Raw genomic sequence first — 10610 nt, forward strand, 5'->3', positions numbered from 1 at the left:
GATTGCCTGGCCACAATCTGCGGTGACCACGCACTGCCTACGGTGAATGGCATCCCTACCCAGGGTCAGAAGGCATGTGGCAGGGCTGGTTTGGCCACTGCCCACTGTCCCGGGAAGCCTGGCATTGGGTGGAACTGCTGATCCAACAGCCAGCCATGTGCCCTGCGAGGCACCCACAGAACATGCATTAGATCCAAGTCTCCTGGAGGAGCTTCCGGCTGCGCTTTTCAAGAGGGGGTATGCAGGAAGGACCCTGCATCTGACCCTTGTTCTTTCCCGATGCATGGAAAGCCTTGGGATGATCCTCCCTGAGGCACGGCCTCCGTCTCTCCATCAGAGAGCAAGAGGTGGCCCAAGGCTGGGGCTTGATGATCTGTAGGCTGAAGCATGCCTGGGGCCCAGGCCAGGGCTGGGCAGGCTGGCAGGAAGCCCTGGGTCCCCATGAGACAGTCATCAAATCCCCAGTGGCGGCTGCAAGGGAGCACAGGGTCCGGCTACTCCCACAGGGCCAGGAATGAGGAAGGAGCCCTGAGAATGCCCTGGCCCGGGTGCCCAGACTGTACTTATTTCTTGGCTGCGATTCAATCCCAACCCGGCCTCCCAGGGCCAGGGCACGCATCCTTGGGGGCCCTGCCTGAGGCGTGGAGTCCGCACTGCCCGGCCTGGCCCCAGGCTTTACCTTAAGGCACTGTGAGAGCATTCACCTGGGCCAGCCCAGGTGTCCCCGGTAGCTTTATGTCATCCTTCAAGTGATACCCCTTTCCCCTCAGTTCTAGTCAACCCTGCACCTTTCTGGGTACTGCCCACCCCAGGGGCCTTTCTTCTAGCATGCCTGGCACTTCCCTTCCTAGAATGGCCTGCCTTCTGTGCCCCAAGAACACAGAGGCTGCCCAGCAACAAGAATCACGTAGAGTCCGGAAAGGATTTGGGGACGCTGTTACTGGCGAGCCTGGAGTTGGAGTAAAAGCCAGCCCGCTGCCCCCCCCCCCCCCGTCAACCCTACTCCTTCACGCCTGTAGTCCTACCTTAACTAGGCTGAGTTCTGACCTCTTAGGGCTCGAGCCATGTGCCCCATCCTCTCCTCCAGGTGGCACCCACAGTTCCAAGGCAGGAGGGAGCCCAGGAATGAGTGCTCACAGCTAGTAGAGGCAGTCTGCAGGGAGGAGGAAGCATCTCACATCTTCCCTACTCGGGTGTCAGAAGACAAACGGTCCATAGTACCAACCCCCAGGCTCCCTCTTCCTCTGAGGACACCCTGACCATGTGCATGACGGTCCAGCCAGCTCAGGGCCACCTGCATGCGTCCTTTCCCTTACTGTGTTCCACTGGGACATTCTTTCTCCCACTATCTCCCATCTCACACCCACACCCTCCTTCCCAGGTCACCTGAGCAAGCTCCTCACCTTGTCTTCACTCTTGCCCCATAGGTGGGTAAAGGGGGTACCCTGTTCCCTACGCAGGCTGATTCCTCATAAGCCAAGGAGTCCATTGAATCTCAAGCACACCCCCAGGCCAAGCCTTTCTTAGATATAATCTACTGCTACCCACAACTTCACAACAACCCTTCCAATGCAAGTTCTCATTCACAGATGGGTTAGTTAACCAAGACCCAGGAATTATGGGGAAACATCTAGATGAGAGCCAGGGCCAAGATTTCAACCCAGATCTTCTGGAGTCTTCTTTCCCCCCAGCTCATATTCTCCTACCCGGCAAAATGCCAACTCAAAGACTTGGTCTAAGACCACACAGTGGGAAAGGAATGGCCGAGGCAGGTTTCAGAGGAGAAACCCCAACGATGTCCTCTTGAAGAACAGAGCAGCAAAGACCAGGTTAAGCAGCAGGCAAGACCTAGGTTAGATCTCTTGGTGAGCTGGAGAGAGGTCAAGAGGGAGTAGCTGTGGGCCACCCTCTCTGATGAAGGGAGGCAGAGGAGGTGTTCTGGGTGGATGGGTGGAACTGTGGTCTAGGACCAGGAGAGGCAAGGAGGCAGGGGTTAAGAGAATGAGAGAGGGGAATGGAAATTGGTCTCTGGCTGTTCTAAGGGAAATCAGGAGTCACTCCCTGAGCAGAGTGGCAGACCCTGCCTTGGATTCCTGAGTCCCTACCATAGAACCAAGATGTACAGCTAATGCCAGTGTGGACCTCCGAACCGACACCTCTGTCCTTCTCCTTGGGCTACAGCTGAGACTTGAACCTGAAGGACTCTGTGACTGAGGGGCCACTCAACTGTGTATCCCAGGACAGAACTGGGTCCCAGGGAGCCATGAGCTCGATGGCACCACAGTGGGCAGGAACAGCCTGGAGGCAGGTTGTCTGAAGGAGGCCCTGGGGAGGGGCTGAGCTGGAGACAGCCTTATCCCACCTCCGGACACAAGGAGCCCATGTTAGGGAGGCTGCCTAGTGGCCTCTTTTGTTGAGCTCTTTGTGAGACCAACGGAGCCTCACGTGGCCTTTCAAGGAGGTTACAGGTAGGGCCATTGGGAGTTCTCTCACTCCACCTACAGGCAGTGGTTCAACAGCAGGGCAGCAGGACCAGCCCATCTCCAGGGGCCAGAAACACGTCCTTCCTAGACAGCTGGTCCCTCCTGGGTGAGCATCCTGTTCACCTGAGGCCGGAGGGTGACCGAAGGACCCTGATATTTGGATGAGCCCTGTAAAGGGCCATGGCTGAACCCCTAAGAAGTCCTTGGCGTGAGCTGTCTGAGGTCCAGCCCCCAGCTCCCTGCAGAAGCTACGTTGAGTTGGAGGTTCTGCAGACTCCACCTACTACCATAACGCGACATAGCATCCATGCTGCCTCAAGTCTTTCGTTTCTGCACTGACAAGGTCTTTGGTGCCCGGAGCTGGGTGGACCACTGTGAGGGCTCAGAGCTGAGTCTGAGAATGGCATCGTCCCTCAGAGAGTCTCAGGCTCGGGAGAGGGAGGCAGAGTGCTCCTGTGGTCCCTGAGAGTGGGGAGCCTCCCACAGCGGCAGGGGAGACTGGGGAGCACGGGGCTGTGGAAAGCTCTACCATGGCCTCCTGAGACTGACACCAGAAGGGAGGGTGGGGGAGGGGAGGAGGAGGACATAGGTGCTGAGGTGAACTGAGAGTCCGTGGGGTGGGGGGGAGTGGAGTTTGGAGACTTAGAGAGCTACTCTGAGCTGACAACGTTCCAGAAAGTTCCGTAAGTATAGAAGGGAACCCAGCTTTTTGAGCCCCCTAGGCTAGGAATTGCCACAAGGGCTTACCCCATCCTCTGGCAGCTTGTAGTTTGGTGACCGTCTGGGCAAAGAGCCAGTTTTCCACTGGGCCATAACCCCAGGCTGCCCATGGGCTGCCATCATGAGAGAGAATGGTGCCTGTGTTTAAGAACCACCAGGCGCCGGGCAGTGGTGGCGCACGCCTTTAATCTCAGCACTCGGGAGGCAGAGCCAGGCGGATCTCTGTGAGTTCGAGGCCAGCCTGGGCTACCAAGTGAGTTCCAGGAAAGGCGCAAAACTACACAGAGAAACCCTGCCTCGAAAAACCGAAGGAAAAAAAAAAAAAAAAGAACCACCAGGCTTGGAGGGTGAGGGACCCATGGCTGTGGGCCGGGCTGGGGTCTTCTGGCAGTTTTAGAGGGTCCCACAGACCTCAAAGACACTCTACAAGTAGCCTTCATGTTGCTCCTTGGGCCTCAGTTTCCCTGCCCAAGGGGTCTTTGCCTGCCCTGGGTATCTCATGAATCCCCAGGACTATGTGAACCTGGCGTAGCCCCGAGCAGCCTGCCCCCTTACACTAACAAGGCCACTGTCAAAGGCTGTGAGCTCTCGTCAACCACGCTGAAGGATGGGATGGTGCCTGCCAGCCTATCAGTGGCCCCGACGTGTGGAAGGGTGACCCACTTCCATGTCCCCTCCCTAGTCCCCAGACAAGAGGGATCAATTCCATCTCGATGACAAACCCTGTGGAGGGATGGCAGTCGCAGAAAGAACTGAGTCACTTGGGGACATCACGGGAACAGGACAGGGAGTGGCACTCCCCCATAGTAAGGTCCCATTCTACTGGGAAGCATTGTGACATCAAGGTTTGTAGGTGTCTCTCATCTTAGGGACTTTGGGATGGATCAAGAGGTCTAGTCAGGGACTGGAGATGACCACAGTTCCTAGGTCTGCTGAGCCTCACTGACACTAGAGAGTCAAGCATAGCTTGACCTTCGCAGGAAGGAGAGAGCTGTTCTGATTGTATGGTTCTGAGGCCCTATGTGAGACTACGTGCTCAGGCACCAGGCATCAGCAATCTCACTTCTGCTGGGTCAGGAGACAGTGCTGAGAGGCTCTGGGAAGGTCAGTCTGACCGTGACCCCTGACCCTGACCTTGCCAGGTTGCTGCCAGCACCAGAAGCTCCTTACCTTCTTCCCCTTACCCACGATCCCACAGGGAGTCAGAATAAAGCCTGGACAGTGTTCTGGAGACCCAGTGTTCTGGAGACCCAGAAAGCACAGGTAGCCTGATCAGTCAGTGCAGTTCAAGGCCAGGCGCCTAGGGGCTGAATGGGTAGATGGATTAAGTAAAATTGGGGGACAGGCTGCAAGGCTGGGGCTGAGCACACGCTTGGAGGAGATAAGGAGGCATATCCTTATGGTAGATGGCATGCCAGGCAGGGGTCCAGCAGGGGGACCAGGCGGGCCCGAGGCCTAGGGGAGGGGACGGGTAAACACGCCGTTAGACATCAGGAAGTTCCAGCTCCAGGTTTGGCCTTTTCTCCCAGTGGTTGGACTGTAAGGGCAAGAAGATGACCTGTGGGACCCTTTATCTGTTCTGAAGGAAAGGAAAAGGGGGCCGTGAGATGGGCGAGAGTGGAGTCTATTGCAAAGGCTCAGGTGTGGTGTGGCCACAGGGGATACAGAGGGATTCCATGCGTATTTTGCAGGCAAAGCGATTTCCAAGAGCAGTGTAGGCAGGCTCAGCTTCCTGACTTCTCCTCAGCTTTTGTGTCCTCCCCGACACCAGCCCAGCATCACCATTGGCTGTTGCTGCACACCCTGAGAGTCCCTCCTTCACCAGGCTCTCCTGGTCTTGCTAGGCCATCACTTGTTGGGAGATGGTGTTCAAACACTTCCCTGGGTCCCTGTGCCCCTCACACATCTGGGTGTGCACAGCCCTGTAGAACTAAATCTCGCTTGCGAACCACCCAGATGGGCAACCTCAGCCTGTCACCATTTTCCAAACTCCTCCTCCTCCAACTGACAGTGAAGTCAAAGTTTGGCACGCTACAGAGGCCAAACCAGACCTTGCACCAGGCCGTGGGTTGGGAGGGCTCCCCACAGGGATGGGACCCAAGACGCTTCTATTTTTAGCCTCAAGGGAAAAAAAAAAAAACTAACCTCAACCCCAGCACATACAACACTCCTAACAAATATTTGTTTTTATTCTTAAAAGGACTCGGATGGCAGATGGCTGGTTTGGGGCCTGAAGTGAGTGCCTGCTTGAATACAGGGGATCAGAAGAAGTCTCGACTGTTCCCAAGGCTGCCTGGGATGCAGACATCCTTTATCAGGGTGCCATCCTGCTGCTCATCTCCTGAGCTGTAGTTGAGGAGAATGAGGGCCAGATGAGGTCTGATAATGAGGATCACCCTGTATCTTTCCCAGGATCCAACCAAGACTGGGGTGCCAAGGCGCTCTGGCCTCAGGGAGGGTGTGAGAAGTTTAGATGAACCTCCGCAGTAGGAGGACAATGCAGACCCATGTAAAGACCACCTCAGAGACAAGGCCCTGGGACCCTGGCAAAAATGGCCACAATCTGGGGTCTCAAAGTAGCAGTCGTTCCACTGGAGCAGATGTCTGAAGTCAAGATGTGTACAGTGCAGAAATCTGTGCACTCTAACAGTGTTCAACTCAGGAACTAAGGTGTCCCTGTGTGTGGCTGCATTGGTGCAATCATCAAGGACATCTTCACACGCCCCTTTGTCCCTATACTAGATGCCTCTGTCACTGCCTGTCCTTACACTGTCTCTGGCCTTCCACGGAGGAGTCATTAACATCTTGTCAGGAACCACCTAGGAAATGCTGGGCAACTCTCAGCATCCTGAACAGAATTGCATGCACCATCTAGGGGAACCTTCCTGGGTCTGGGGATCGGGCCCAGTGTTTTCTCTGAAGGCTGTGACTCTCAGCCTCCTACAGACCACCCGGGCTCTCCCTCAGTCAAGGACTGAGAGGTCTGTCAGACGCTAGTGGTTGCTGCCTCCACAATTTGGGTTTGGGGAGGAAAACAAGGCTCATGGCTGAACCACACAGGCTGGCAGGTGGGGTGGTCGGGGCATGATGAAGATAAGTGGACAGAGTCACACACATGGGCCTGGATGAGCATCTCTGGGCCTGTGGGCTAGCAAAGGGTGCAGCCCTGAGCCACGCCAAGTTTATCATGGTTGTACAGCGTTGGTGTCAAGGGTATGCCCAGGAGCTAGTGGCTCGATCCTGCTCTTCTGCGTGAGGACTGTCTGACCTCCATCAGGGATGGTAACAAGTCCCCATCCCTCAGACCCCCTCCCCACCTCCTGACCCACCCACGGAGCAGGGAAGGTTGTAATAACCTCCCATGCTGTTCCCTGAAAAGAATCAAGGCTCACCTCAGTCGCTCCCATCTCCCCCATTCAGAAGTGATCTGTCCCTTGTCTCTGCGTTTCTCTGTCCTTGCTGCCACTCAGGGAGACCTCAAGAACGTGGCAGTTAGGCTAAGCCACCACCTTGAGTCCTCTCGGACACCTTTAGGCTTACACTTGCCCTCTGCCCCTTTCAGTTGTCCCTGGAGAAGACCCTTCTCTGCTCTGTCTACCCTCTTGCTCTGCCTGGGCTCCCCCTCTGTGGCTGCCTTCTGTTTCCACAGGCTGCTCTCGAAGCCATTGGCTCTGCTGGCCTGGGGATGGTGACTGGTTTATCATCGCTGCTGCTCAGGACAGAGCCTAAGGCACAGTAGGAATGTGGGATGTTGAGCTAATGCATGGTGTTTCCACACGTTGGTTCAACAGCAAGAGGATCCTGGAAAGTAAACGTATCTAAGGACAGACCAAACCTCCAGAAGAAAGAGCTGCTAATGACTTCCTTGGTGGGAAAGTCACTCCTAGAGGGTCACAGCAGCAAATGCCCCAGACCTCCCAATGAGTGAAAGAATGACCCAGGCATGGTGGCATCCTGTAATCCCAACACTCGGGAGGCTGAGGCAGGAGGATCACCAAGAGTTCAAGGCCAACCTGGGTTATGTAGCTGGAGCCTGTCTCAAAAAATGGTCTAAACCATTGGTCTAACCGCCAATGGTCTGAAGAGATGCCTCAGCCAGTAAGAATGCTTATTGTGTAAGCACAGGATCCTCAGAACCTAAATTAAAAGCCAGATGTGTTGTGTGTATGTCTGTAACCTCAACACTGTCTGGAAGGGAGACCCAGCAGTCACTGGGGCCGCTGATCCTCCTAGTTCTGGTTCAGTGAAAGACCCTGCCTCAAGAGAAGTCAGAGTGATGAGAGCAAGATGTCCTAACATCTTCCTCCTGCCTCCCCATGTCACCTGTACCCATTCACACACACATACACAGTACACAGTACACAGTACACACACACTCATACACACACACATTCACACACTCATACACACTCATACACACACATTCACACACTCATACACACACACACTCCCCATCCATTGGCTGGCTCTCTTTTGCCCAAGGCGACCATCCAATTAAATCCTTTTTACTCATGGAGACACTTTCATGCATCGCCTCCTCCAGGAAGCTACCAGTGCTCTGCAGACAAACTAGGCAGCAGGTACCCTGGAGAGAGCTCCAGGAGCTGTGAACAGGATCCCTCCTTCTCCTCAATTCAGTCCCCAAGAGCTGCTACAGGCTGGCCTGGTGAATCAGAGAACAGCAGTCCAGGGATAGAGCACGGCATAGCGAGAGCACCTGGTCCTCCCCCACCTCTTAAGTACTCTAAGCCTCAGTTTCTTCATCTATAAAGTGAGGTTATCTTCTGCAGAAATTAACCCTCAGGAGGCACACGAGGCATGAGGCAACCTCTGCCTATGCTGCTCATGAATGGCAGGTACCAGACAGTTACCCTGAGTAAGATGAGCTGAGTATGTCTCCTGCTGGACCGTCTTCATCTCTGTAAGGATGGACAAAAGGCCCATCTTTAGCCCTGGAAGTCCAGCTTCCCATAGGTCCTCAGCCTCTGTCAGGGATGTGTGTGGGGGGCATGTCACAGCAGCTCCTGGCAACCCTGGAGTCCTAGCAACCCAAAGGGAAGTTGTTGGGGAAATGGAGAAGACAGTCATATACCCGTGGGGACTTGTCTTTTCCTTAGGGGAATGGTGGGCGCTTAGGCCCACCTTTTGACATCAGGGCTGCAAGAGGTCCTGAGGAAGCCAGAACAGCTTTGCTCACAAGAAGCAAAGTGTATGTCAGTCCTCTGGAGAAATGGACCTTCAATCCTCCGGATGTTCAGCGGGACTGGGGACTGGTGGGGATGAGGGCTTATGGGCTCTGCTCGGGTCTTGGAACATGCACAGACCTCAACATCATTTGTTAAACATGAAGATCACGCCTGCCCCCCCCCACACACACACACATGTCTGAGGTGCCCAGAAAGCAATGGTCCTGCTGTCAGGGGGTGTGGGATTCCAGGAGATCCCAAAGATCCCATCTTCTCACCAGTCCACACAGTCATTAGTGGATGAGTCTCACTCTGGAAGCTGTAGGGCTAGAGGGGACCCAAGGGGCCTGACGGCATTGGGGGTGGGGTGGGCAAGAGGGTCCTGCGGGTGGGGGCTCAGAGAAAGTGCCCGGACCATCAGCAAAGGCTGGAGGCGGGCAGCTCCACCCTGGGAGCCATTGAGAAAGTGGCTTCTTTTTAATTAAAGTTCTGCAGAGGGCTTGAGCTCCCAGGGAAGGGAAAGTGTTGGTGCAGAATAATTAGCCAGACAAAAGGCAAATCCTCTTAGCTTCTCCCTGGGCGATTACAGGTTAATTGGTTGACGTTCCTGCCCGCCAGGCCAGACACCGGGCTTTCCCGTACCTCCTGCCGTTCGCTGACCCCGAGGCCACACCTGCCCTGCTGTCCAGCGTGGGAACCCAGCGGGGCTTCAGTCGCCCTCTGCTCGGCCCCTGCCCCACCAGGCCCTCTGCTGAGCCTCCAGCTCCTCCATCAGCTGGGGAGCCCCGGAGCCCCCCTCAAGACAGGAGTAACAGCGTCCCAAGGAGGCACGCTGTCCTGTGCTGGCGCTCCTGTCATCTCTGCCAAGGCTGCCCACCTCTCCAGTGATGCCAGCTGGCAGAGTGGAAGCCCCTCTCTTGCTCTTTCTTCCCACCTAGGTCCGCTGACCACCGGCTCGAGGGACATGGTGACAGGGTGTCCCGAGCTGCCCATCACATCTTGCTAGCTGAGGAGACTGAAGGCTATAGGTGGAGAAAAGGAAGGAAGGTGGGAAGAAGGGATGAAGAGGGACTGATAGCCAGAGCAGTGGTGGTATAGAGAGCGTGAACCTGATGGTGGATGGTAAGGTCTCATAGGCCTCTTTCCCACCCTTGCTAACCGTCATTATGCCTCATGTGTTTTCCTGCCCCATGTGAGGCCTGGCCGTGGCCTTCAGGAGACCCTGAACCACATCAACTCCTCTTCTTCCAGCCTTCCTTCCTGACCACACCATAGACGGTCAGAGGTGCAGGACTGGCCTCTGGATTGGGCCCAGGATGCCACTGGAGAGAGAGGTCAAGGCCTGGCCAGAGAGAATACAAGATGTGTGTGGCTCAGCCCAGGTGTCTTGGGATAGACGCTTCCTCTTGCCCGCCAGGCATAGGCAAGATTGTGGGGCTAGGAGAGGCATGGGCCTGTCCCAAGGTCTCTGAGGGGCTCCTGGGGCAACCCTGGGCCCTTGTGTGCTGCCCCCACCCAGGCAGGCTATGAGTCAGCCCACAGCTGGGCTCAGTAGAGGCCGCACTGTGACGGGGTTTCCAGTCTCAGAGGCAAGACAGCTGTTTATTTTTCTTGCAGTAAAGGAGAGGGCAGGGGTGGGTTGGAGGAGCTGACCCTGCTGGTTCTCACACTGGCCCAGGATCCCTGGAAGGCCCTGGAAGGGAAGAAACCGAAGGAGCAGACTCTGGATCAGGGGGGCCTCCGGGTCTCCCTGCCACACTCCTGGGGCAGCCAGCCAAAGCCAGTGCCGCAGGCCAGTTCCTGGAGCGGGATGCTGGGGTTTCCGAGGTCGGCAAAGTACTGGCAAAGCTCTTTTCATGATGTCACCGCCTGGTCTGGCCCAGCCCTAGCCCTGTCACCACCAGGGAGGGACGTAGTGTGCCCTGGGGGGACTCAGAGCTGCCTGGAAGAGGTGCTCTGGGAGAATTCAGGTGCCCACCCTTCCCCGCTAGCAGCTGAGACCATTAACTTTGGAGACTCTGGTGTATGGCAGTGGCGACATCTCCCTGGCTTCTGGGTCGAGCTGAGACTGTGTGGAGGGGGTGTTTCCTGAATCAGAAGGCAACCTTCCAAGACATTGTGATTCATCCTTGGAGGGCTGCTGACCCCAAACTCGGCTATCTTTGTGAGCAAAGAGACCCTTTCCCCAGCCAGCATCAGGACCAAAGTTGTGAATGAGACC

Source organism: Peromyscus eremicus, chromosome 20 (assembly GCF_949786415.1).
Source record: "Peromyscus eremicus chromosome 20, PerEre_H2_v1, whole genome shotgun sequence".
NCBI lineage: Eukaryota > Metazoa > Chordata > Mammalia > Rodentia > Cricetidae > Peromyscus > Peromyscus eremicus.